The sequence below is a fragment of the Stegodyphus dumicola genome, chromosome 1 (assembly GCF_044657685.1).
Source record: "Stegodyphus dumicola isolate Sdum_Otavi_A_Nest chromosome 1, ASM4465768v1".
Lineage (NCBI taxonomy): Eukaryota > Metazoa > Arthropoda > Arachnida > Araneae > Eresidae > Stegodyphus > Stegodyphus dumicola.
Genome location: NC_140768.1, coordinates 265,585,655 through 265,612,526, shown reverse-complemented (window position 1 = coordinate 265,612,526; position 26,872 = coordinate 265,585,655). Strand labels below are relative to the sequence as shown.

Genomic DNA, 26,872 nt, shown 5'->3' with positions numbered 1-26,872 from the left:
GCAAATTTCAATCCTACACATTTGAAAACGCAAATTTTCAATTTTAGATTGGGTTTTGATTTATTTCATATTTTGTACATATTTAATGAATATTTGATTAACAAACTCAGCGATTTGAAAATGAGAAGTGGCGACACTTTTTGAAATAAAACATTTTTATCTCCAGCGCTCCAGATTGTTTTCATTCGGCAAAATGTAAAGTATCTTTCAATTATAATCAACAAACTATTTGAAAGCAATGTATCCCCATTGCCGGAACACATATACCTTTATTTTTCATGCCTTCAGGTTCTTAAGAATATTTTTTCTAACTTCATAATATCTATGATGATTTAATGATGATTGATTCTTAATCATAATCCTTAATGATTTTAATCATAAACGATCTTAATCGCAATCATAATTCTTAATGATTGATTTAAATCAAAATGCATGGAAATCATGAAAATCAAAAATATTAAATATTTTTATTAAATTACACTAGATGGACTAATAAAAATCTCTATATACTCTTTTTTTTTTTTATAATAACTGTTTGAAGAGGCTAGTTCTTAAAAAATAATTTAGTTAATATAAAAAAAAAGTATGGCATCCCCTTATATCTAATGGAAATTTTAAAATACACTGTTTTTAAATATTTTGTGATTTGGCTGTTGAAGTTTATGTGGCATAAATATGAAGATCGTGATCTTGAATAAGTAAAGTTAAACACAGGAAAAGTTAATAATAAAACACCAAAAAATGTTTTGGAAGTCATCTTAGTAAGAAAACCGAACATTGATATAATAAACTCAGAAACGATGGAAAAAATAGGAAAAATTATGAAAAATTTTGTAATATTGCAGTTGAACTGTGTGCGGCGTAAGGGTAAATAAAGACAAAAAATTTCTATTAGTGGGAGTGAGTCCAAGAGCAAATTGGTTACTAGCGATGCTCGCAGAACATAAAACACTTTAACAAATCCTTTAGTGAGACATTAAAATCTGAATCCTTCCAGACTTTCAAACTATCTGCTAACCTAGATGGTATTAATTCTAACAGGTAACGAGTTGAAATAAGCAAATTTTTCCAGACTCTGATTTGTTTCGTAGATCCATGGTTGTAAGTTTATCTTAATTAGATACTAAATAAAATGCTTCAGAAGAATTTTAATTATAGTTCAACCGTCTCAAACGCAACCTTGGCTGGCATTCTGCCAAAACATATAGACTCGTCCAAAAGGGGCGTTCTCTCTTGCTGCGAACTGAAAGGTCACGTGAAGACCTCCGGAATGAGAGTCCCCATTCTTCCACCCCATTTTGAGAATAAATCGGTTCGAATAGCGGATGCGTGTTTGCACCCCATTTTGAGAATAAATCGGTTCGAATAACGCATGAGTGTTTGCGCTCGTGGTCGTGGATGAGGTGGTCGAACTATAGCAGGATTAGTGATCTGTCTGACTTCATATGAACTGTAGCTTAGAGTGTTTAGCAATCAATTTTCATCTTTTTATCCGGTCATCATATGATCTAAAAAAGGCTCTGAGAATGAATTGCTGGAGTCTTTGAGGGGAAAAAAACGAAACGAGAAATACTTGTTAATAATTCAGGTTTGAACCAAAGAAAGAAAAGTTTCTTTTTTCCAGGCCCAGTTAGTTATATTAGGCATACAGTAAAACCTTGAATTCGTATTTGTTTAATAGAGTTAGGCTGCTAGTTGCAGTGCATCTGTTCGTCTGTTTTCGCCCTGTAAACACAAGCGTATTTATTTTAAATTTTTTTTAAAAATTTTATAAACTTTTATACATATTTAATTACCTGATATGAAAACTACTATACGTAATGAATAGAAAAAGTAACTTTGAATCAGTCGCAACAAGTGCAGTCGGGACTTATTTTGCTTTAGTAGCCGGAAAATGTGAATAGCAACTGTGCCTTCATGTGAACTGGAATCACGGATCTTCCAAATGCTTGTCAAACGTACTAATCATTTACATCAGACACGGGGGGATGCAATAATTTCTTCCATTCTTTCCCATTTAAAGGGAGGCTGGGAAAAGACCAGCGGTTCAAGTGAGTTCGACTAAGTTCAGGTGAATTATTATCAGCCACATTTTAATTCGGACGTATGTGTAGTATCTTATTATCATTTTGAGAGTTTAAATGAGAAAATCAGTTGTCTTCGGGACTCGAACCACGGATTTTTCAAATTTTAGTTGGCCGTGTTAACCATTTAAGCCACGAAAATATGCATGGGAAAATGCGATAATTCCTTTGATCGGGATGTGCAGTATTCTAGATGTTAAAAAAAAAGGAATGCAAAACGTTAGCTTCTAATATCTTTTGGCTAGGTTCATAAGGTTATAGGTTCATAAGGTCACATCTGAGTTAAATAAAGGGGCCTTTATACCCTTTTCCTTGTCTCTGTGATACTTACAAGACAATAGTGATAATTCCCTTTTAGTCTTCAAACGTTTCGTATTTTATGTTTCCAAAAATGTGGAGCGTTATAGGCTTCTCACGGAATAAATTGACTATGTAAAATATTTTCCAAGTTTCTCTGCATGTAAAGTAAACACGATGCAACTTTCCCCGAAATTTTCTAGACGAATCTTAATTCCGTTGCAAAATAATCCACAATTTCTTTGCTGTAGTAAATTATTACACTGTAGCATAAGTTGATTGTACAAATTAAATTGATGTCCTAAATAAACTGAGTTTAGATTAGGGAGAATTAAAAGGGCAAGATATTAATGTTTCATTTGCTTATTTTGATTTATTATAACCATTTCAACCCTGTTCATATAGACCGTTTGCTTATTTTATAATACGTTTTATATACGTTGGAAGACTAGAAGTGAATTATTGAGACGGGCGGAAAGGTGTTAAAGAATCGAATGCAAGGAATTGCCAAAAGTCGCCAAACTTTGCAACCATTTGTTGACATTTGGGTACTGTTCCTGCGTAACTGTAATTGGTATAGTAATTGAATAACTATAATTGATCCCTAATTGTAACCGCATCCGGCCTTTATATGAATTTTAATTGTATATGGCTTCCAGTAATTTCGAGAAATGGAATATACTAGAGATTTCTTGGCTGCGGAGAAAAACTCTATTAGTCCAGATAGAGCATCAGTTCTCAGTTGTATAGTTCAGCGTGAGTTCGGAGTATTGAAGAGATCTCCGTGGGAGCTTCGTCTTTTTGGATACGTTTTGTATTACACTGCGATTAACTCTGTCAGCAGTTTCAAGTGTAACTTCTGATTGTACTCTGTGCTACTGAGAAGAGCTGTATGAGTATTTTTGTGGAAAGTTCCATAAATGTGAAGTGTTTCTTTCAGTAAAATAAATTTTATCAAACTATCAGGGGTTCTGTGTGCATTCAATTTATTATTAGCCCGTATGCAAGCAACAATGTTTTCTTTGTAGCCTACATTAGCAATCTTTGCTTTGATAGTTCAGTTTCTGCGTATTTTAAAGCATGCGTGAACCTCCCAATCTGAGCATTTCAGAATGGACTCATCCGAGGAAATGACTCTTTTTCAAGATTAAACTTGGCAAATTCTTGATTTTTGCTCAGGTTATTATTTCACACATCATAATATCTACGAGAAGTTGTAGTTTAACCGGTCAGCAAAAACAACTCGCAGTGAATCTTCTACAAACAGTTACTTTGAAGTATAGATTTGTATACTAGCAGCTTTCCCATTCTTTCTGTGCCCAAAATATCATAATGAGATGATTTCGCTACAATGAATAACCATATTCTCGTTAGATTGTATTGCTTTTTCGAATATGATAGCATCTCGGTTTCATCTAATCGTACTGTCATTTGTTATTTATCTTTGAGTCATAAAACTGTATTTCTGCTTCTTTCCGTTGGGATGAAGCCATTGTAACTAAAATAATCCATTTTTAGTTAGTGACTGAATAACTAAAAATGAGCAAAACTAAAAATATCTATAAGATTACTAATGCCTATAAAATTGCTTCTATTAAAATGTCTGCTTACGGAAAGAAGTTTGAAAGCAATTATTTGCTTGATTTTATTATACAGTTTGTATGGTGTCTCTCTTCATGAGTCATAAATTCAAAGATCGTTTCGTTTCAGGAGTCAAGGTTGGGAGAGCATTAGAATTTCAAATCAAAACTTCAAGATTTCTTAGAACATAGAAGTAACATTTATTAACGATAAACTTATATTACTTCCGCTTATAGCGGCCATGAAACATAATCAAGCATCAAATAAATATGACATGCGTCATTCTTCATGTTCAAGCGTCAAGTGGAATATTTTTCATCGGCGCGCATCAAGAGCGCCACCTATCTACCAAAAAGACGGAACATACTCCGCCCCGATGAACATTGGTTCATTACAACATTATTATAAAGATCTTCAATTTTAGATTTAAACAAGTTTTCCAAAAGTTCAACAGTATACCATATGAAATAAAAATGCATAATGACAAATTTAAATTGAATAACAACATTAAATTTAGCACAAAATTTTACAAATAAAACATACTTACAATCTCTAGGAGGAAAACAAAATAATGAAACTGCTAAATTACCATAATCCACAATTGTGGTCCATTCTCTGAATCTGAAACATAATTGAATTAATAATAATAATAAAGACACAAATTATGAATATACAATTAATGTTTTTTTTTAGAGTCTTATTCACTCAATATTAAGCGGGAAAGTTTATGTATAGGACGCTTCATTTCGCCCAATAAAGTTTTTAGTTTCACAACACGAACTTTCCCATCAGCACCAGGATATAGTTCAATTACTCGTCCAAGTCGCCACTTTAATGGAGGCAAATTTTCGTCCTTTATCAAGACTAAGTCATTGAGGGCTAAATTTGGTTTATCCCTCAACCATTTGGTACGCCCTTGTAATTGTGAAAGATAATCTCTAGACCAACGTTTCCAAAAGCTCTGGAAAATTTGCTGTGTCAATTTCCATCTTTCAGCAGGAGTTAGCTTATTATTTGTAAGATCAGGTTCAGGAATTGCTGTTAATGTAGTCCCAATTAGGAAATGTCCAGGTGTTAAAGGATTAAAATCTTCAGGGTCAGATGAGATGGAAACTATTGGCCTGGAATTCAAACACGCCTCGATCTGTGTAATTAAGGTGTGAAATTCTTCGTATGTCAGAACCTGGGTCCCAATAGTCCGCTTTAAGTGAATCTTCATTTGTTTCACTCCAGCCTCGCAAAGGCCTCCAAAGTGAGGGGCAGCAGGAGGATTGAAGATCCATTGAATATTTTCACCGCTCAGGTAGTTTTGAAATGCTTCGTCAGAGGAAAGTGTAGCTATGTATCTTCTTAATTCTCGATCAGCCCCAACAAAGTTGGTGCCTCTATCGGAAAAGATTTTCTTGGGTTTTCCTCTGCGTGACACAAATCTTTTCAGAGATGCTAGGAATGCTTCAGTTGTTAGATCAGTGACCAAATCTAGGTGAATGGCCTTTGTGGTGAAGCATATGTAAAGGCAAACGTAACATTTATATCTCGTTCCTCCTCTTCCTTTCCTAGCTTTAATTAAAAAGGGGCCTGCAAAATCTAGTCCTGTATTCGAGAATGTTCTATCCGGCAATACGCGAGAAGCAGGTAGGTCGCCCATTATCTGACTGGATGTGCTTGTTCGATTTTTAAAACATTTTATACATTTCCAAATTATTTTTCTTACAATTTCTCGGCCATTAACGATCCAATATTTCTGTCGCAGAGCAGATAATGTTAATGTGGCTCCTCCGTGAAGGTTCACTTCGTGAAAGTGTTTGACTATCAATTCAGTAACTTGGTGACTTTTGGGAAGAATGATTGGATACTTTGTGTTTTCTGAAAGATTCGAGTTACAGAGTCTACCACCGACTCTAAGGATTTCTTCTCTATCAAGAAAAGGATTTTATTTCAGGATTTTACTGCTGAGATTCAATTTCTTCCCTGCTTTCAAAAGTCTAATTTCTCCTCTAAATTCGGAATTTTGCATGATTTTAAATATCAAATTGCTTGCCTTATCCAATTCTTGAACTGTTAAAAAACCCTTGAGTTTTACAGATGTAGATGTAGGTTTAATATTGTGGCAGAATCTTAAACACCATGCAGTTACGCGTTTCAATTTTTTCCAGGATGAAAACCTGGATATCAATTCAAATTCAGCCTCTTGGCTAATAACAGAATATACAGTAGTTTGACGCTGTTCTACCTGTACCTCTTCCACCATAGGCTTGATCAAAGGATCAAAAGATGATGAAGGTACATTTTTCTCTTTTAACCACGCTGGTCCATTGAACCAAAGTTTATTTCCCACTAGGTCAGAAGCTCTTAATCCACGTGAAAGTATGTCAGCCGGATTGTCATTTCCCTTACAATATTTCCATTGTGAAGGTGATACAACATCTTGTATTTCACGTACACGATTAGCAACAAAGGGTTTCCATTTATCAGTGGTACCCCTGATCCAGTGAAGAACAATTTTAGAGTCACTAAAACAAAATACATTATCTTCTTGGATATTAAATAATTTCCTTGAATATTTAACTATTCTTGCGGCAATAATGGCTCCCATAAGTTCTAAACGAGGCAAGGTTAATTTTTTAAGTGGGGATACACGGCTCTTTGAAAGAACAAATGACGTACAGCAAGAATCAGGATCACGAAAATATGCAACAGCTCCATATCCATTGAGGCTGGCGTCACAAAAGACAAAAAGCTCTATTTATCGAAATTTACGCATTCATCATTTCATATGTATTTTATAGGAATACACAAGTTGAGAATAACTTCAATTTCAAAGTACCAAGTTTTAAATTTTTCACTCAAATAATCCCAATCAATACCCAATTCCCATAACTCTTGTAATAAGAATTTTATTCTGATAACAAAGGGTGCAATGAATCCAACTGGGTCATAAATTTTTGCCACAATCTGTAATACCTTTCGCTTCGTAACGTGTTTCCAGTCAACTGGTTGTAAAAGTTCTTGTACATCTAATTTCAATGTGTCCTCATCCAAATCCCAAATTATTCCCAGCACCTTTAACGTTTTCTTATCCAAATTATCTTCCTTATTAATTAAACCAATATCTTGCCAATGAATTTTTAAAGATACGGAATTTGATTCAAATTTTCTTAAGTTCATACCAGCGTCTTGAAGAATTTTAACTGCATCAGTTGATAATCAGAAAACTTCTTCAACGGAGTCTGCTCCATGGATAAGGTCATCAACATATAATGACTTATTTAACATGTCAACAGCTTTGCTATATTTCTTTTCATAACCCTTAATATGATGTTTGATAGTGGCGGACAAAATAAACGGACTTGTTGTCATTCCAAACGGCACTCGGCACATTCGGAAAACCTTACAGCCTAAATTATTGTCACCATTGTCGTAAGAATGATCAAACCACAAGAACCTTAAAAAATTTCTATCTTCACTATCAATTTGAATTTGGTGAAAAGCCTTCTCTATGTCTGCACAAAATGCAACTTTATGTACGCGAAATTTTAAAATTATATCCAACAAGTTAGGATTTAAATTAGGGCCTGATATCAAACATTCATTTAACGATTTAGCTCCTTCAGACTTAGAAGAGGCATCATAAACTATTCTTATTCTTGTTGTTACTTTTCCTTCACATATAACGGGCCTATGAGACATATAATAACAGTTAGGTTCATTTTCAACAAACTTACATTGTTCAACAATCCCCCTTTCAACTTGTTCTCTAATTATATTACCATATTCATTATATAGGAAATCATTTCTCTTTAATTTATGCTTTAGTCCTAGAAATCGTTGTTTAGCAACGAAAAAATTATCAGCGAGTTGTGATTTATTGTCCTTCCAAAAGAGTTTTGTTTCGTACCTGCCGTTATTAAATTTTAAACTGTCGTTAAAATGCTTAATAGTATCCAAATCAGTTTCCGAAAATGTTTTGTTTTCATTTTCAATTCCTATCGAATCCAATTTCCAAAATGACTGCAAATCAAATGTGTTTCCTTCAACGGCAGATAAAAACAACGCATTAATTCGAGTATTATTATTTTTTACTTTACCCATCACTGTGTATCCAAATATGGTCGGTACTATAAACAAACCATCATTTATCATTGAATTACTTCCTGTTTGTATATACCAGAAATGCTCCGCGCCAAGCAGAATATTTATGTTCTCATTAACGGGACTTGTATCCGAAAGTTCCAAGCCCTTTTTAGTCATAAATTCTTTAATGTTTTGACATGTTGATGGCGCCTGGAATTCTATTGATGATATTAATTCTATCCCTATAGCTTCTACAACAAAGCAGCGATCATCGTTTTTATTTTTTATTTTTAGACTATATACATCAAATTCTTGCGAGTTACCGCGCTGATTTCCAAACGAATAAATTGTTAGAGATTCTTTTCTAATGACTTGCAATTCTAAATCGCACGCTAACTTGTGGGTGATGAAGTTTCGTTCACTACCTGAATCAATTAATAATCTTACGATTCTCGATTTATTTTTGCTTTGAGCAATAACAGAACATGTCTGTAAAAGCACACTATTTTCAGGTTTTAGAGTGTTACAGTGGGAAGTAGATACTAAAGTTTTATTTTGCGTATCTGCGGAGTTAACATCTTCCATTTCTTTCGATTTCAAACGGCAGAAAAGTTTATTATGATTTTTCTCGTTACAAATTTCGCATGGTTGTATTTTTGACCGACAAAACGCCGACAAATGTTTTAGAAAGCATCTGTAACAGCGACCTTCTTGTTTCAATTTCTTTCGTTTTTGTTCGTCGGAAAATTTCAAACATCCGGCGGATGTATGTTCGTTTGATTTGCAGAATATGCAAAACATTTTTACCGATGTGTTAAAAGTAGAAGCTTGTGATTTGACTTGTGATATAATTTTTGAACCCTTGTTTAGGATTAACCCCTGTGTATTTATTACCTTTTGAGCTCTTAATCAAAATACTTGCTTCTCGGCATTCAGTTTCTATTTTAATGAACTCTATTAATTCACTTACTTCTATATTTTGGTTAGATGTTCTTTTTCTATGGAATTCAAGAGCTAAATCTTCAGGTAACAATTTAAGAATTATTGGGTTCAATAACTGTACGTATGAACCGCTAGTAACATCTAAACTACTTAAATTTCTAACACAGATTTGTAACTGATCATAGAGCTTTCTTAACTCAAAAACATTTGAAGAACTTTTAACTGGTTCTAACTGTAACAACATCTGCATGAATTTTGATATAATAACATCTTACGACCAAACCTCTCTTCTAAACTTTTAATGCATAGATCATAATTTTCTTCAGATAAAGCATAACCAGAAACACAATTATATGCTGAACCAGATAATAAACTTTTCAAATATTTAAACTTATCTATTTTAGATAAACTTGGATTAGAATGAATAGCATTATCATACGAATTAAAGAATTCGAGCCATTTACTGGGATCACCAGCAAATTTTTCAATATTTAATTTAGGTAACTTTACTGAAGCACTACTTGTAACAACATTATTACCATTCAGAGTACTACTAATACCATTACTAGTTGTAATTATACTTCTTTCAACAACTTCATTAGTGTTAATTTTCTTTACTTTACTAACAATCTTAGCTTTAAACGTTATAATTTTTTCATCATATTCTTCACATACAAGTAGTTCGTTATCATATTCTTTTTCATCAATTATGAGAGCATCGATCTTTGAGTCAAGAGTTTTAAGTTTCTCATGGTATTCAATTAACAATTCATATAATGAATTTAGATCTTCTACATGTTCTTTACTTAATTCTTCCGATAATAATTTCTCAAGTTTATTTAGAAGTGTAGTAACTTTACTACGTACAATAACACGTTTCTTTTTCTCTTTTGCTAAATCATCCATTATGTTTCGTTTTCAAAGATCGATACCAAGAACAAATAAATCAAAATTCTTACCTTTCAAAAAGTAATTTCCCTTTTCCCGGGTTTCGGCACCAAAAAAAAAATGTATGGTGTCTCTCTTCATGAGTCATAAATTCAAAGATCGTTTCGTTTCAGGAGTCAAGGTTGGGAGAGCATTAGAATTTCAAATCAAAACTTCAAGATTTCTTAGAACATAGAAATAACATTTATTAACGATAAACTTATATTACTTCCGCTTATAGCGGCCATGAAACATAATCAAGCATCAAATAAATATGACATGCGTCATTCTTCATGTTCAAGCGTCAAATGGAATATTTTTCATCGGCGCGCATCAAGAGCGCCACCTATCTACCAAAAAGACGGAACACAGTTGTATATTACCTCTTAAGGATTTAATTATTGTTCAGAAAGAAGCCATAATATTTCCTTTTTAGAATACAACTGTGGATATTTACTGTCACTTCTCCCTTTCGTTTTACCACCAAAATTCAAATTAGCATTTAATCTCAATTTCTGAAGTAATCTGAATTTAACAAGGGAAGTGATTTATGAGAATTTTATATGCTAATAGGATAGCAAAATAAACTTGTAAATTCCTCACGTTGGACAATCATTATTTTCAATAGATATTATATTTAGTTTATAACCGGTATGTCAGTCAGTTAAGCAATAGAGTTACAAACTGTGAGAAAAATTAAATATCTTATGACTTATCCAATGACAACGGTGAGAAAACTGTTTACTTCCAGGCCTCATAAACGATTAATCATAGCTCAGGGCTTCTGAACTAGGAGGAAATCCCTTCCTTTCCCCGAAGGAAAATTTCATAGTTTCAGGAGAGGAGAATACTGTTAGCCTTTTATTTACCCGTTAATTATTTAGTCTTAATTATGAATATAAAAAATACTTTTATTCAAGTGTTGGCATTTATTAACTTTTTCTGTACTTTTTCTTGCTGAAATTGGGGCTGAAATTTGAGCACAATTTGTTCTAGCTCATTTGGATCCATATAAGGACTCAAGAATATGAATTTAAAAAAAAAAAAAAAAGTTTTTTACTGCACCCTAGTATATAGTGTTCGCGAGCTAAGTATCTATGTGCTAACTATATGTACTACATGTACATTCCCCGTTAACCCGTTAGCTACTATAATTTCCATCGTAACAACTAACGTAAAACGTTTTTCATTTTTTCTTTAATTTATTTTATTTTCTTTAGGAGCAACTTGAATAAATGTGGCCCCAATTTAAACTTTGTCTTCTAGGGCCTGCTAGAGAGTTAATCCGACAATAATTGGCAACACTTTTGTCGTCACGTTGATACGATATAAATGCCATGGTAACGTAACGAAACGTAACAACCGCCAAAATTGGGAACATCCCGCTGATGAAATTTCTAACTTGTAACAATGAATATCGTCGGCAATGCCTTCTACCGACGATATAGAGAAAATACTCAGTTCAATGCACGCGAACTCCAAAAGCGAGCTGTTATTGTTTGAACTCACGCTCTAAACGTAAAAACAATTTTATGTAATTCCATTTTCTGTTTATCCTTTTGTGTATGTTAATGTTAGGTGTTAATAAAAAGTTATTTAAAATTAACTCCTGACTGATTTTTTAAAGATTAATACATGTGTTGTGCCTCTTACATACAGCGAGGATAAGTCTGACAACAGCTGCAGGAAGAAAACTTGGTAGTGCTGGAATGACAACAGCGGATGATATTCTATAGATTTAATTTTGATTTTGAGTCGATGTTTTTACGTTTTTGAGATACTATTGAGTTACAAAATTTGATTTTTGGGTGAATGAAATGGAATCCGCTGCCCCGCTGAGGATATTAGTAAAATATATTTAGAAAATTAGCTGCATTGAAAAGGATGAAACCCTTGTGTTTGAATTTGCGGTATTTTACCTCCTAAAGTTGCGTCGAGTTCAGAAATTATGCCAGACTTATTCACGCTGGTGCAGATAAGTTCAAATTTTTGTTGTGTTTATAGTGTATAACTTGCAAATATATGAGTAGAATTCTATTAAATAAACATTTAAAATTCTGGAATGGTGTTTTAAAATTTTAGATGTAGAGTATTCACATTGCTATGTCGGAGCCAGTGGCAGTCAGGTGTAAAATCAAATTGTTTTTGCTCCACGACATACTAACAAATTGGCGAGCCAGCCAGGATTGCGATCCTGATTCGAATGTGTTGGGATTATTATATTAATATAGTTAAGAAAGTATTGTGTTTGCTATATTATATTACTGTAGAAGTAAATATTAATTTAAGCGTTATTTGGAAACGTAATGCGTTTTATCGTCTGCAATGTTGAATTTCGTGTTTGTATTCGAATTAGTTTCAATTTTCAATAGAAATGCTATGCGTTAAATCGTCTGCAGTGTAAACGTAGAAAAGGTTATGCGTTAAATCTTCTGCGGTGATATTCAAAATAATTTTGTTTTGCTGTATTATGAATGTTATGACATATTGTTATTCATTTTTATTATATTGAGTTATATTTTTGGAATTGCTGAGTAAAGACGTTTTTGAAGATTTGTTGGATTGATGATAACATTACAGATTTTGAGTTTTAAGTGGGTCTGCATTTAAAGATAAAATGGATGTTGATATGTTGAAAAAAGGCGTGCAACGGCACGCAGTGCCTTTACTAGGACGGCTAAGATTCTAAAAACCGAACTCTGTAAAGATGTTCAAGCGGATAGAGATGTATTGAAAGACAAAATTTTGAAGTTGCAGATGATAATTGCTGAGTTGAGATCTTGCGATTCAGAAAGACTAGATTCAATGATTAGGGGAAAAGCCGCTGAAGATGATCTGGAAACAGAGGTTATAGACTGCGAAGAATATTCAGATGAGTTTATCACGCTTAATCGTCGGGTGAAAAAGAATATACGAGTAGTAGATAATGCTGTTGACCGTAGTGTCAATACGAGTTCTAACACGGATAGTAGCATAAGTGCTTCTAATGAAAAACGGTACAAGTTGCCGAAAATTCAAATTAAAAAATTCGATGGACAATTATTAAGTTACCTTATATTTTGGGGTCAATTTAAAAAGATCCATGAGGATAAGGAGCTTAATGACGTTGACAAATTCCATTATTTAGCTCAATCAATGTTACCCGGAACTCGGGCTAGTGAGTTGATAGATAGTCATCCTTTAACGGCTGAAAATTACCCGAAGGCCATTTCTGCGTTTGAGGAGCGTTTTGGAAACAAGAAAATTTTAACTGAGATGTGTGTGAAGGTATTGTTAAAATTAATTATCAAAAAGGTACGCTCACAAGGGAAGGATCGGTTGCCGCTAGTGTCACTGTTTGACAAAATCAAATCCCATCTCAAATCTCTAGAGTCTTTAGGCTTAGCCCTAGATACTAATGTTTCCTGGTTATATCCCACGGTCTTGTCTGTCTGCTGAGATGCTTCGAGTATGGCAGAGAAGCGTTTTTTTCAGTAAAGAAGGATCACGTCTCACAAATCTCCTGGAATTTTTGCGTAAAGAGGTCGAAGGAGAGCAGAGAGTTAAACTAGCCACGTCTGGATTTGAAATTTCTTCTACTTCGCGCAATGAACATTCTAAACATGTAAAAGTTAAGCCCAAAAAAAAAAAACAATCGCTAGCGCAGCAAGTCTAGTTGCTGTCAAAGAACAAAAATGTGCTTTTTGCGGAAAATCTCACGAAAGCAAAGAATGTTTTACAGCTCGATCGATGAGCTTAAAGGAAAGATTATACAAATTAAGAGAATTAAAATGCTGCCTCCGCTGTCTTAAACCAGGGCATTTTGTGAAGAAGTGTCCACAGTTTATTCAATGCTATTTGCGTAGGCGATCTCACCCTATAATTTTATGCACGGAGGTATCAGAAAACAATGCTGACAATAAGGAAAAACGAAACGAGTCAGTAATGGTACAAAGTACAATGTTCTCTCCCTTATGTATGAATGAAGTCACTCTTATGACGTCAATGGTTGAAATAGTTGTGGGCACTGCAAAGAAGGTGGTCAGGTGCCTCTTGGATTGTGGATCCCAACGATCTTACGTTTTACAATCCACAGTTGAAGCTTTAAATCTGAAAAGCATTCTTCTGAGACTTTAACTCACGCGTTATTTGGCGGAACAAACACTGAGTCAAAAATTCACAAGAGATATTCTATAGGTCTAAGCCCGGTTGGGAAAAACAAAGTGTACCAACTTAGTTTTCTGGATCAAAATACCATTTGTGGAGGCATACCACGCATACCTAAAGGACCGTTATTGAAGGAATTAAAAAGCCATAGAATTTGGATTTCAGATGTCGGTGAGAGTCACCCGGAAATAGAAATCATCATAGGGAATGATATTTATGGGCAAATACTTACTGGTGAAGTAATTCAGCTTGAGGGTGGTTTGACAGCCATAAATACTAAATTGGGATGGACGCTGTGCGGGGAATCGAAAGGAACGATTATCCAAAGTTTTGAGGGTACCCTATCTATGTTAGAAACTAATCTTCTTATTCAAGACATGGAATCTTCCTTTATGTGGAAGTTAGAAACTATCGGCATTGCAGATGATGCGCAAAGCATTTCCAGGGTCGCAGAAGATCAAGCAGCGAAAGAGCAGTTTCTTAGGAGCCTTCGCAGAACCGGAGATGGTAGATATTGCGTGAGTTTACCTTGGGCTCTCTAAAATTCCCTCCTGATATTCCCTCTAACTGGCATATTGCAGAAAAGAGTCTCTTTGCTACTACGAGAAAATTGAGAAAATTAAATAAATTTGATGAGTATTGTACAGTATTTAACGAATGGCTAGCGGAAGATGTCATAGAAATTGTCCCAAAATCAGTAAAGAATGACGAAGGGCATTATTTACCACACTATCCAGTAATAAAATTAGGTAGCCTCCCTACCAAGATTAGGCCTGTATTCGATGCGTCGAGCAAAGTCGTTGGTTCGTTTTCGCTAAATGATTGCTTGATAAAAGGTCCAAACCTTGTAGAAGAAATCTCAGCCGTTCTAATGCGGTTTAGGGAAAAGGCAATTGGTGTAACATCCGATATCAGGCGGGCCTTTTTACAGATTGAGGTAGAGCGTGAGGATCAAAATTACTTAAAGTTTCTGTGGTGGGTAAATAATAGAATTGAAGTGTTTCATCACAAGAGGGTTGTTTTGGGGTTAACTAGTAGCCCCTATTTATTGGCAGCTGTGATTTCATTTCATTTGTCCCACGTTTCACCTGAATTCAAATCTGTTGCGAATAAACTTGCCAAATCATTTTATGTTGACAATTGTGTCACGTCAGTCGATCATAACGAAGAGCTAAAGGTTTTTATGAGCCAGTCGATTACTATTATGGCAGAAGCCAAAATGGATCTTCGAATGTGGACTTTTAATCAATATGGTGATCAAGAACTAGCAGCTGAAGATAGTGATCCAGTCTCCGCAGTTCTAGGCTTGCAGTGGGACCGACGAGATGACTACCTTACAATATCCGTCCAAAGAGAAATCATTAAAAGAGACTTATAAAAAAGGAGACTATTGTCTCTAATCCATGCTGTTTTTGACCCGCTAGGTTTCTTTGTGCCCGTCATATTACCTGCGAAATTAATTCTTCAAGAGGCTTGGGCAACAAAATCGACCTGGGATAAGCCATTACCAGATGAACTTCAAACAAGATTTGAGAGATGGTACAAAAGGTTGCCTAGACTTTCCAGCCTTCAATTACCTCGTCGCATGGGTCATGGAATTAAGGATTCATGGACTCTACACTTTTTTTGCGATGCCATTCAAGTCGCTTATGCAACTGTCATTTACTTACGAAGTAAGGAAGAAGACAAAGTTTTCGTGAAATTCGCCATAGCAAAATCACGCGTATCGCCCTTAAAGAAAATAACTATTCCACGTTTGGAGTTGCTAGCCTGTGTTCTAGGTGCACGCTTGGCAAGGTATACTGTTGAAACCCTGTGCTTAGTCGATCCCCCCCCGGGGGTCGACGTAGAGAACTCTGCGAAGCTACTGGCTAGGATCTGTACCTAGGCAGTCTCGGCCACGGGGGTATAAAATTTATGAACTTGGTGGTTCTGAAGGCTCTGGGAAAGGTCACTTATTGGCCGGCCTCGGAGTCTCGCACGTCCTAGCGCGGCGTGGTACTAGTAGCCTGGGGGTTTTCCCCCGGGTCCGCTGGATAATGTCCCACTGCGACGGGCTAACCCAAGCGACTGGTAGGAGCAACTTGACGACCGGTGCTGCCTGGTGTCTTATCCAGGTGGTGCACTGCTCCCTTGGAGGGTAATAATGGAGGTTGAACCTCCACGAGGTGCCCAAAAGGGGAGTGGACCTGTAATGTGATTGAGTTCCACGAGGCAGGGAAGCCCTAATTGTTGTTGTTGCGCTTAGTCGATGTCCCGATATATTACTGGACAGACGCTACTGTGGTTCTTAGCTGGATACAACGAGAGGAAAACTGGGGAGTGTTTGTGAATAATAGAGTAAAGGAGATTCGGAAACTCTCGAAGCAGGAATGTTGGAGACATATCCCTGGGAAATTGAATCCGGCAGATGTGGCATCTCGTGGCTGTACGCCTGAACATTTGCGGCAATGCAATTGGTGGGAGGGCCCGAATTTCTGAAAAGCTGTCCGAAAGAATGTTCAGACTTTGAGTTTACTCCAGACGAAAATTCTGTTGCAGCAGAAATTAAGAAGGGAGTGATTGTCAATTTGAGTATAAAATTAGAAGATTCTGAGTAGTACAAACGTTTTTCGAGTTTTTCTAAAATAGTTCGAGTATTCTGCTGGGTTCTACGCTTTACTAATAAACTCCTAAAGAAGCCCTCGTATTCTTCGGATACCTTAACAGTAGAAGGAAAAAATAACGCCGAAACATTTTTGTGGAGTTTAGAGCAAAGGAAGCACTTTCAAGGAAAAGGAGATTCCGTCCATGGATTATTGGTAGTGAGAGACAACGACAGAGTCCTCAGAGTTAAAACTAAAATCATTGAACGTGATGATGAATTCTGCTTCCTTTATTCCCTGTTACTTCCGTCCAAGCATTATTTAACTGAATGTCTCATAAGAGAGTATCATGAAAAGAACTGCCATGCGGGAGTGCAGATATTAGCTGCTAAGTTAAGAGAGCAATACCGGATCATTTCGTCGAAACGTAATATAAGATCTTGCGTAAGTCGATGTGCAGTATGTAGGAGATTTACCGCTAAGGCTTTATCTACCCCTCCGATCCAGTTATCTCTTGACAGAATAAGAGATTCAGAAGTCTTTGAAACAACTGGTGTCGATCTTTGTGGACCTTTACTTCTAAGACCAAAGAGTAAAGCTTGGATCGTCTTGTTCACCTGCGCCATATACCGGGCAATTCACCTGGAGCCTATCACCTCTCTGAGTACCGAAACGTTTCTACAGGCTCTGAGACGTTTCATTGCCAGACGAGGCCGTCCTGTGACAGGCTTATTCACAAAGCCTACAGACCGTTTCTACTGCTGTTTGCTCCGATTGGTTGAAACAGGAAACGTAGGGTTACAGAACCTAGTGCTTGGCGACTTTTGGTTCATCGACTTTAGAATTTGTATTTAAGCGTGGTGTACCAAAAATTGAGCATAACTAACCGGCGAAACCGCAGCTCAGCGGTAACGAGCGCGGAAAAAGTTCTCAGACTTCTAGATCGCCGGTTCTATCCTCGCTCGTAGCTTTCATAAACTCTGTTCTACACGGATATTCTTTTATTTTAACATTATTGAATGACTTCGCCATTATTTCTTTGGGTACGGTGTTAAAAATTAAACGTCTTTATTTTCTCTATTTTTTTAATTTTTCTTATTTTTATTTACTGGTTTGTACTCTTTGTAGTATGTACTAGTAGCAAGATTACGATCCAAGATCCCGAAAAGCGTTTCAATAGAAGTAGCGCATAATGGAATAAAATGTAATTTTAGTTATACTTACTTTTCATAATTTAGGTAAAAAAGAATAGGTATCCGACGCCCCTAAATGTTTACTGAGTGTTTTCATTTGGTTTATTTTTTAATATTCCTTTATTTGTATAAATTAATGCGCTATGGAAATTTACATAACAGGCTCTTTCTAACAGAAATGACGAAAATGCGCATATGCTATCTCCATGTAAACACCTTTTTCTTGTAAAACAAAATTACGTACTTTTAAAAGTTTAAATTCAAATACAAATAAACTATTAATAAGATCAGTAAGTTATATAAAATATATTCCACACAATTCCTCTAAGCTTTCATTCATAAACTAAAAAAATATCGAATGAAATAAACACTGTTTCCGTTTGTTTGGCGTTAATTACCACGCCTATAGGGCGATAACTCGCCATTCCAAATATGACCGCCAAGCAGATGTTTCATCCAATGAGAGCAGACCTTAGAGAAATGGTCTGTAGGCTTTGTGAATATGCCTGTGACAGTGTATTCAGATAACGGAACCAATTTTACCGGAGCAGACATTGCTCTGAGATGCCTGGATTGGAGAAAAATCACAGAAAACGAATGTTTTCCAATAAAATGGAAATTCACCCCCCTACGGCTGCGTGGTGGGGGGAATGGTGGGAGCGCTTTGTTCATTCCATCAAGACTCTTCTCGTGCGAATTCCAGGGAGATCGTCGGTGAATTTCGAGGAGTTACTGACCGTCCTGTGTGATGTTGAATCCACATTAAACAACCGTCCTTTAACGTACATTTATCTTGATTCGGAAGAGCTCGTACCTCTGACACCTTCCCTGTATTTGCAAGACAATAAACAAGTGGGGGTACCAAATCTGGATTACATCGATTCCCAGAAACTGAATGTGCGTGTAAATTACTGCAATACGTTGAGACAAGAACTGGGAAGTCGCTTCCGCAAGGAATATCTTTCTCAACTGGAGCAGAAGGCAAGCGCTTCATGTCAAAACCTAAAGGTGGGGGACGTAGTCCTCATAGAACTAGACAATAAAAAACGTGTAATGTGGCCAATGGGCAAAATTGTAAAAATATTCAGTAGTAGAGATGGGGCTACCAGAGTGGTACAGGTAAAAACAAGCAGTGGATATTTGGTAAGACCAATCAAAAAACTGTACCCACTAGAAATTTCAACTATCAGTGATCCTGTGCTAACTCTGGCAACTGAAAACAGATCTAGATACGGTAGACTCTTAAAACCAAGGACATGCTCTTAGACATAATGTACAATATAAATGTTTTGGACTTATATCCTCTTTTCTTTAGCAATGACTTTAATTAGAAGTTTATTCTTTATTGATCTCATTTTAGTATGATCTGTGATATATATTGTATGTTAACCGAGTTTCTTTTATGTGTTTTCTAAACTAATACATAGTACTGTTTTGTTTTATTTGTAATGTTAGAAAATTTTGTGCAATGTCTGATTTTGAGAAAATCAGGGTGGGAGGATGTTGTACCTTTCACATACAGCGAGGATAAGTCTGGCAACAGCTGCAGGAAGAAAAACTTGGCAGTGCTGGAATGGCAACAGCGGATGATATTCTATAGATTTAATTTTGATTTTGAGTTGATGTTTTTGCGTTTTTGCGATACTATTGCGTTACAAAATTTGAGTTTTGGGTGAATGAAATGGAATCTGCTGCCCCGCTGCAGATATTAGTAAAATATATTTAGAAAATTAGCTGCGTTGAAAAGGATGAAACCCTTGTGTTTGAATTTGCGGTATTTTACCTCCTAAAGTTGCGTCGAGTTCAGAAATTATGCCAGACTTATTCACGCTGGTGCAGATAAGTTCAAATTTTTGTTGTTGTGTTTATAGTGTATAACTTGCAAATATATGAATAGAATTCTATTAAATAAACATTTAAAATTCTGGAATGATGTTTTAAAATTTTAGATGTAAAGTATTCACTTTGCTATGTCGGAGCCAGTGGCAGTCAGGTATAAAGTAAAATTGTTTTTGCTCCACGACATAACAACATGAGTGAGGATGGATTTTCTTACCCCAGAGGTGCATTGCTAACATCTACTCCGATGTGTAAAATTAAGGTAAGTAATCTTGACTTAAAACTATTGAATAATATTTGATTATTTGCAGTATTCGAATTTTAATTGATAATAAGTTTTGACAAATGTGTGAATTGTAAATATTGTGAACCATTAGTGTTTATTTCCAATTATTGCGAAGTTGATTTCTTTTGTATGACCCTAAGTGGACCTTAAAATTATCAATGATATCTAAGGACGAATTTAAATACATTCAAAATTCAAATTAGTATAAAATTAAAACATTAAGCTTTAACAGTGATAGTGCGAACTCTAACTGATACTTAACGACAGTGTTTAAATTTCGCAAAAGACAAAATTTACTTTTTGGGTAGGGGAAGAAAGAAAATTTTATACTTCTTGCCCTTGAATTGGAGTTGGTCGTGGGAGACTATATAAAGTGATAACTCATAACAAAATCATAACAAAATCCGATAAGGACTCAAAACAAAATCCGATAATTATGATGAAGAATTAGTGAAAAATGTGTTGACTAGTATAAATGAAGAAAGACTTGAGAAAGAGAAACAAGCTGAATTTGAACGTACTGCTCAAGAAAAGCTGATAAGGAAGAGAATCTAGCCTAAGAAAAAAAAAAGAAGAGCCAGCTTATGAATTGGAATGCTTGAAAATTCACCTCTTCACTACAGCAGAAAACACCCCTCTTCACTACAGCAGGTCCTGTTGTTGAAGTTTAAAAAAAACAATTGGTATCTTGAGAGAATTTTACCTAAATAGGATCCTAAGAATAATGACATGGCCTTCTTTCTAAATCCTTTTGAGAGACAACTGTAGTTTTTAAAGATTCCAGAAAAAACTTGGATTAAGTATTTAGTGGGATCTTTACCAACAGAAATTAGAAAATTGATGCTCTTGAGCAATAAGTGGAATCAAGAGATTACCAAAAGATGAAGCTAAAGAGCTTGCTTCTGAAGAGATATAAGCTCACCGCTGACAAATTCCGACAACTTTTCGCTCTACATCGGAAGAAAGCAGAAAGTACTTGGCGTGATTTCTACTTTGAACCGACCAGTTATTTTGAAAATTGGTTTAGAGAATTAAATATTACAAAATTTGATGATTTGGAGCAGCTCATTATAGCTAACCATATGAAAAAGAGAGTTTCTCGAGAAATAAGAGATCACTTTTTGGACATTTGGCCGAACTTAGTCTCGCCTGCAGAATTAGCAGAAAAGTTGGACACTTACGATTATTTACGTAATAATCAAAGCAAAGTTGCAATCTCACAAACTCCAAAGTAAACTTCCGATTCTGAAGGTGGTATCCCAAAATCCACGCCAGTTAAGAAGACGCATACTAATGTAGCAGATAAACCACCCCTCTCTTGCTCTGGTTGTGACTGAAGTTGGATTTACTAAATTAAAATGCTCAGATTGTCAGCACTCGAGTTCAACCTCAGTTCGTTTTTACAATATTTATATACAAAAGTTAGGCAACGTTAAGACACCTGCAGTGATGAATATCTCCATCAATGGAATATATGGGGCAGCTTGTGCAGATAGTGCAGCAAGTCATTCAATCGCTGGCGAAAAACTGTGCCAAATCTTAGAAGAAGATGGGTAAAGTTCGAGAAATGCTCTTGCAATGTTTGGATCGCTGATGGCCGCCAAACAACGAAAGACGTTTACACTACTGTGTGAAACTTGGCCTTGAAGGACGGACCATAACTCTTCCTGATACTACAGGTAATCGAGCACTGCTTGGAGAAAACTTCCAAAAGGAAGCTAGAGTAGTTTTAAATATTCGAGAGCAAAAGTTTTTTTTTTTTTTTTTTTTTTTTTTTTTTTTTTTTTTTTTTTGGTGACAATCCAAAAAATGTTTTCCACTTGTTGAAAGAATTCAAGTCCAAACCTGTGACATGTTAACAAATCCTTGCCTACTACGCCCCGACGAAGGAGGTGAAAATCTAACCGAAGAGCAGCGAAAACGATGGAATGCCTTATTGAAAAAGTACAAAACTACGTTCTCTCCGAGGGGGGGGAGGAGAACCAACTCCTTGCATCGAGCACCGAATCAATATAGGTGATTTACCTCCAGTGGCTACAACCCTTTACAGGTTATTTACAGCACGTAAGGAGATTTTCAAGAAAGAAATCGATGCACTTCTTGCATCAGGCATAATCGAAGAATGCGGTTCACCATACGCAGCCCCCTTGTTTTAGTTCCCAAGCCGAACGGTGACTTCCGATTGTGTATTAACTACAGGGAACTGAATTCAACTTAAGTCTGATCCATACCCGCTTCATCGTATGTATGAACTTCTTCATAATGCATGCAAATTAGGTATATGTTTAACATAGACTTAAAATCAAGGTTCCACCAAGTTAAGCTGTACTCTCTAGACAAAGACAAAACTGCCTTTGTATGTCAGTTTGGATTCTATATAGATATACGAGGATGTCTTTTGGATTGAAGATAGCACCAGCCACTTTCCAAAGATTAATAGATAAAGATTAAAGATAATAGATTTATAGGAAGGTCAATACTCTTATTTATCTGGACGATATTATTGTGATGCCTTCTACTTTTGAGGAGCATCTCGAAGACTTGCGCTTAGTGTTTGATCGCCTCTTAAAATTCAAATTTAATGCCAATCGAAATAATTATCAGTTTGCTTGTTCTAAAGTGAAATATCTTGGACATTATATTACAAGTTCTGGAACTGAAGTAGACCCTGCCAAAGTAAAAGTCATTTAACAAATCCCCTCCCCCCAAAAAGTGAAGCAAGTGCAGAGTTTGCTTTAGACTCTCAGCTGGTATCGACGTTAAATTCCTAATTTCGCAGAGATCTCAAGACCATTGACTAAGCTCACGAAGAAGTACTCCAGTTGGAAATGGAGACCAAGAAAGAACATTACTAAGAATGCTACGCAAAAGAACCAATAAAACAATTCTTCCTCTGGCTACTCACCGAGACTATCGTCGGCAACGCCCTCTACCGACGATATAGAAAAAATACTCAGTTCAATGCCCACGAGCTGCAGAAGTGAGCTGTTATTGTTTGAACTCACGACCTAAACTTAAAAACTATTTTATATAATTCCATTTACTGTTTGCCCCTTTATGTTCTGTATGTTAATGTTAGGTGTTAATAAACCATTATTTAAAATTAACTTCTGATTGGTTTTTTAAAGACAAAAAATTACAAACTTAAAAACATCAAAAACATAATTTTACAAACTTAAAAATAATTATACAATAATTTTACAAACTTAAAAACGTAAAAAAACATTTTCTGTAACTTAACATTTCAAAAAAAAATTATAAATAAATTATATATTGTTACGTTTTTCTTCTGACACCAGTTGTTACGTTATTTTCTTCCTTTACGTTCGTACGGGGTTCGTGTGGATTTGCAATGAATAACGACGACACTTGATGAAATATCGAAACACACTTTATTTGCCAGTATTGTCAGGACAGCTTCAAAACACGTTTTACAGTCGTCGACGAACTACTATAAACACGCTGACACGATCAGCGACACAGCCTTCAGGTTATCAGGCTATCACGGTGGAGACAGCTTCACTGAAAAGCACCAGAGTACAGCTCCCGACTCTGCTCGGTTGTTCTCGGAACTCCACGTACTCTCGAGACTCTCCATGCTACAATTCGCGATGCACTCGACGACACACAGAGCGCGGCTCCCGACTCTTCGGTTCAGTCGTCTCCGGAGCTCAACACGCTCTCTCAACGATGCACTAACCGCGATACACTAAGAGACTCCTTCGGTGCACTCGACGACCCACTCGACACTCGCTGCCCGGCTGTCAACTCGGATCGACTCCGCAGGGATTGACTCGCTATACGAGACACCAACTCGATACTGACTAACTCCCCGCGTACCAGCAGGGTTTATATAGCTTTGGTTGGTGTTCGAGAACATTCTGAAATTCGTTCCAGAAAGTTCTCCATCCGTCCACGGCATACAGCCAATTTTGTCGCCAAATATCGCCAAATGTGGCCACCTTGCCTTATCTTGCCATTTTATGGCATCCCTAAAACTGCTTTGCGGGGAAGCTATCTCACCGCGCCTGGACATTTCGTAACAATATTATGCCTTTTTACGATACTGCATCTTTTTATGGATAAATAGACTACTACGAAAATAAAATTTTCTTAGTTGATACTTTCACTTAATGATAATTATAGTAAGTAGCTAGATATGAATGCAATTTGAAAAATAACAAAACGAATTTATTTACGATCTGAAACAAATCGGCGATAAACTGAGCTTTAAAATATTCCGCCGAAAGAAAACAAAATAAAAAAATTTCCTGAAATAAGTCCCGTAATTATTTGAAGGTTAATATTTTCTATCAGTTTTCAGTGTCTTTAACCATTATAACCATTAGGTGCAAGGATTTTGAAATCCTGCAATCCTCTCTAAGCCCGGATCGTTCTAGCGAGGAAAAATAAAAGTCCGGATTTACGAGGAGACAGATGTGTGATTCACGATCAACGCACGTGCCGAAGGAATAAAAAGAAAAATAAACGAAAACTAAGCCAGGGAGAAGAAAAAAATGTGATAACTCAATTAATATCCCTCTCTTTAATAACAGTTTCCGAGCTAAGCCTCGGGCGCAGACGACAGAAAATGAATCGATTGCACCTAAATTTCCCTCTTCCTCCGATCCTGCTGGCGGTCTTGCTGAAATGAGGTATTTTTGTTATTACTGTCTTAGTAGCCAACTTTAGTTGGTAGTGTTTGTGTTTATATATACGATATGTACATGTGGATAGTTAGATGTAGTATTTGTCTAACTTTTCAGCTACAAATCTACGTTCTTCAGCATCAGCAGAATAGGATGGCATTGCCTTAATTACTTACGTTAAAATTATTAGTGTATTAATTAATTAATATTATTATTATTGAATTAATTACTTACTTTAAATTTTAAATTACGTTAAAATAGCGAATTATAAACGTGATAATTAAACTTTTGATAAAAAAACAATGACAAGGCTACAACCAATCGAAATTGCTATTTAAGAATGAAATACATTTACAAAATGTTTTTAAATCCAAGCAAGAACAGAGAAAGGATTATTTCAAGAGTTAATTGAGATAAAAATTAAGCACGTAACGCTGAATTCTCTGCACAATATTGTTGAAAACATAATACTTAAAAGTGACAGTTACTCAAGTCGACATTCTTAATGGGTTGTTTTTAAGACCGTCTCGATGTGGTACTTATGATTGCGACCATTAGAATTGCAATAACTGCTTATTTATCTCACTGATAGCATCAAGTAGTTAGAAGTTTAACAAATTATAGGTTAAGATTCGAAAGATTCCAGTGATAAAAAAGAACAAATATACCAGTTTTCAAATTTCAAACTGTTTTTGAGATGCGTGGCATCTCAAGTTTTGAATGTTCTATTACTAAATTTAGCATATTATGAAAACCGAAAGATGTGAATAACGAGTTTTCTGAAATCTGTTGGGGGGGGGGGGTCCGCCTATTATGATGGGCTTTATTTTAACTTAAAAAGCTACTGTGAAGAAGCTCTTAGTAAAACGTCGCATCTTTCTTTGCGAAGCAGTTTTAATAATAGCATAATTGCGTGCCAGGACGTAAGAATTAATATCAAAATTCAGTTAACATTTGATTGAGTTCCAAGGAAACACAAAACATCTACATGATAATCACGTTTCTTAGCTGTAGCACTATCAGCAAATCACATGCATCGAATAATTTTAATTAATTCAAATTTTTAAAACGATCATCATCAAATTCAGGAAAGAAAAAACTTGCACTTCGACTTTAAAGAGAATATGTTTAATTTAGCATTCGATGATTAGTCTTTATCTGTATTAACTCCTTAAAATAATCCCCCTTCTCTTCTTTACTTGCGTTGATTTAAAACGATGCTTAAATACAGGGTGTTTCAGCAAATAGCTTACAAACTTTGAAGAAGGAGTGCATCTAGAGAATGGAAAATCACATAGCAATGCAGGGTCGGAAACGCTTTTCTGGCGCGGTAGTGACAACACAAAACACAAGAAAGGGAGAACACGAACAGGGTGAGATAGCATGTTTATTATACTTAATATATTACAAATCAAGAAATAAGCACAAAAAAAAAAAAAAAAAAGACAACCATGTAGGTTGCATTGCAGATCTCTCCGACTGTTCTGACGAATACTGATCCAGTAACCGTAGGCGGTCAGTGATTAACATTTTGTAGCTACCTTTGGGTATTCCAAAATGTCGTTTTATAGGACACCTGATGATTTTAGCGATGAGAACGAGTTAAGTGAAAGGAGTTCGGTCAGGTCTCTCAAGGCAAAAAGGACTTTCCCGATGCGAAAAGAGCATTTCATGCTTTCTCCTAAGGGTAAGAAAGTGGCGAAGAAAAAAATCTATGAAAACTATGGATGATGGAGCTTGCAAAGATCCTAATGTGGAGTTGAACAAGTCTAAAGAGGACAAGTACATGGAAATCATAATGCTTATTCAGAAACTTGTTGTGGAGAAAGGATATGCTGGACTTAGTGAAGTGCTGAGATCCTCCAGTGCACAGGTGGCGAAGAAACCTAAAACGGATCTACCTAACCAATCTACGTCTATGTTAAGTCGGTAGAGGACTATCGTAATGCCACGAGACTCTTGCAGGAGAAGAATAAGCCGTATCACACTTTTCAGTTGCCTAGTGAGAAACCTCTCCGAGCGATATTGAAGGACCTGCCGCACACGGTGAAAGAGAAAGCTATTTTTGACTATTTGAAAAAGCGGCAATTCCCTATTGAGAAGGTCAAACAACTTAGAAAAGGAAGATCGAGGAATTTTGAGAAGCTTCCAATTTTTTTGCTTGAGCTGAGGAAGAATCAAGCTGGCCATGCAATTTTTAATCTGAACAACATGTTCAGTTTTAACGTTAAGGTTGAGAAATACAATCCCAAGAAGATGCCAATACAGT

At 35.9% G+C, this 26,872-nt stretch overlaps 1 long non-coding RNA gene across 1 annotated transcript in view; it reads left to right on the top strand.

The window, feature by feature from the left end:
- The first annotated feature begins 24,511 nt into the window (after positions 1–24,511).
- The window catches only part of LOC146999545 (uncharacterized), a 127,483-nt gene continuing 125,122 nt past the window's right edge, over positions 24,512–26,872 (top strand). The window contains exon 1 of the long non-coding RNA XR_015044443.1: positions 24,512–24,609. This is a non-coding gene — a long non-coding RNA (uncharacterized LOC146999545). The remainder of the gene's footprint in view (positions 24,610–26,872) is intronic.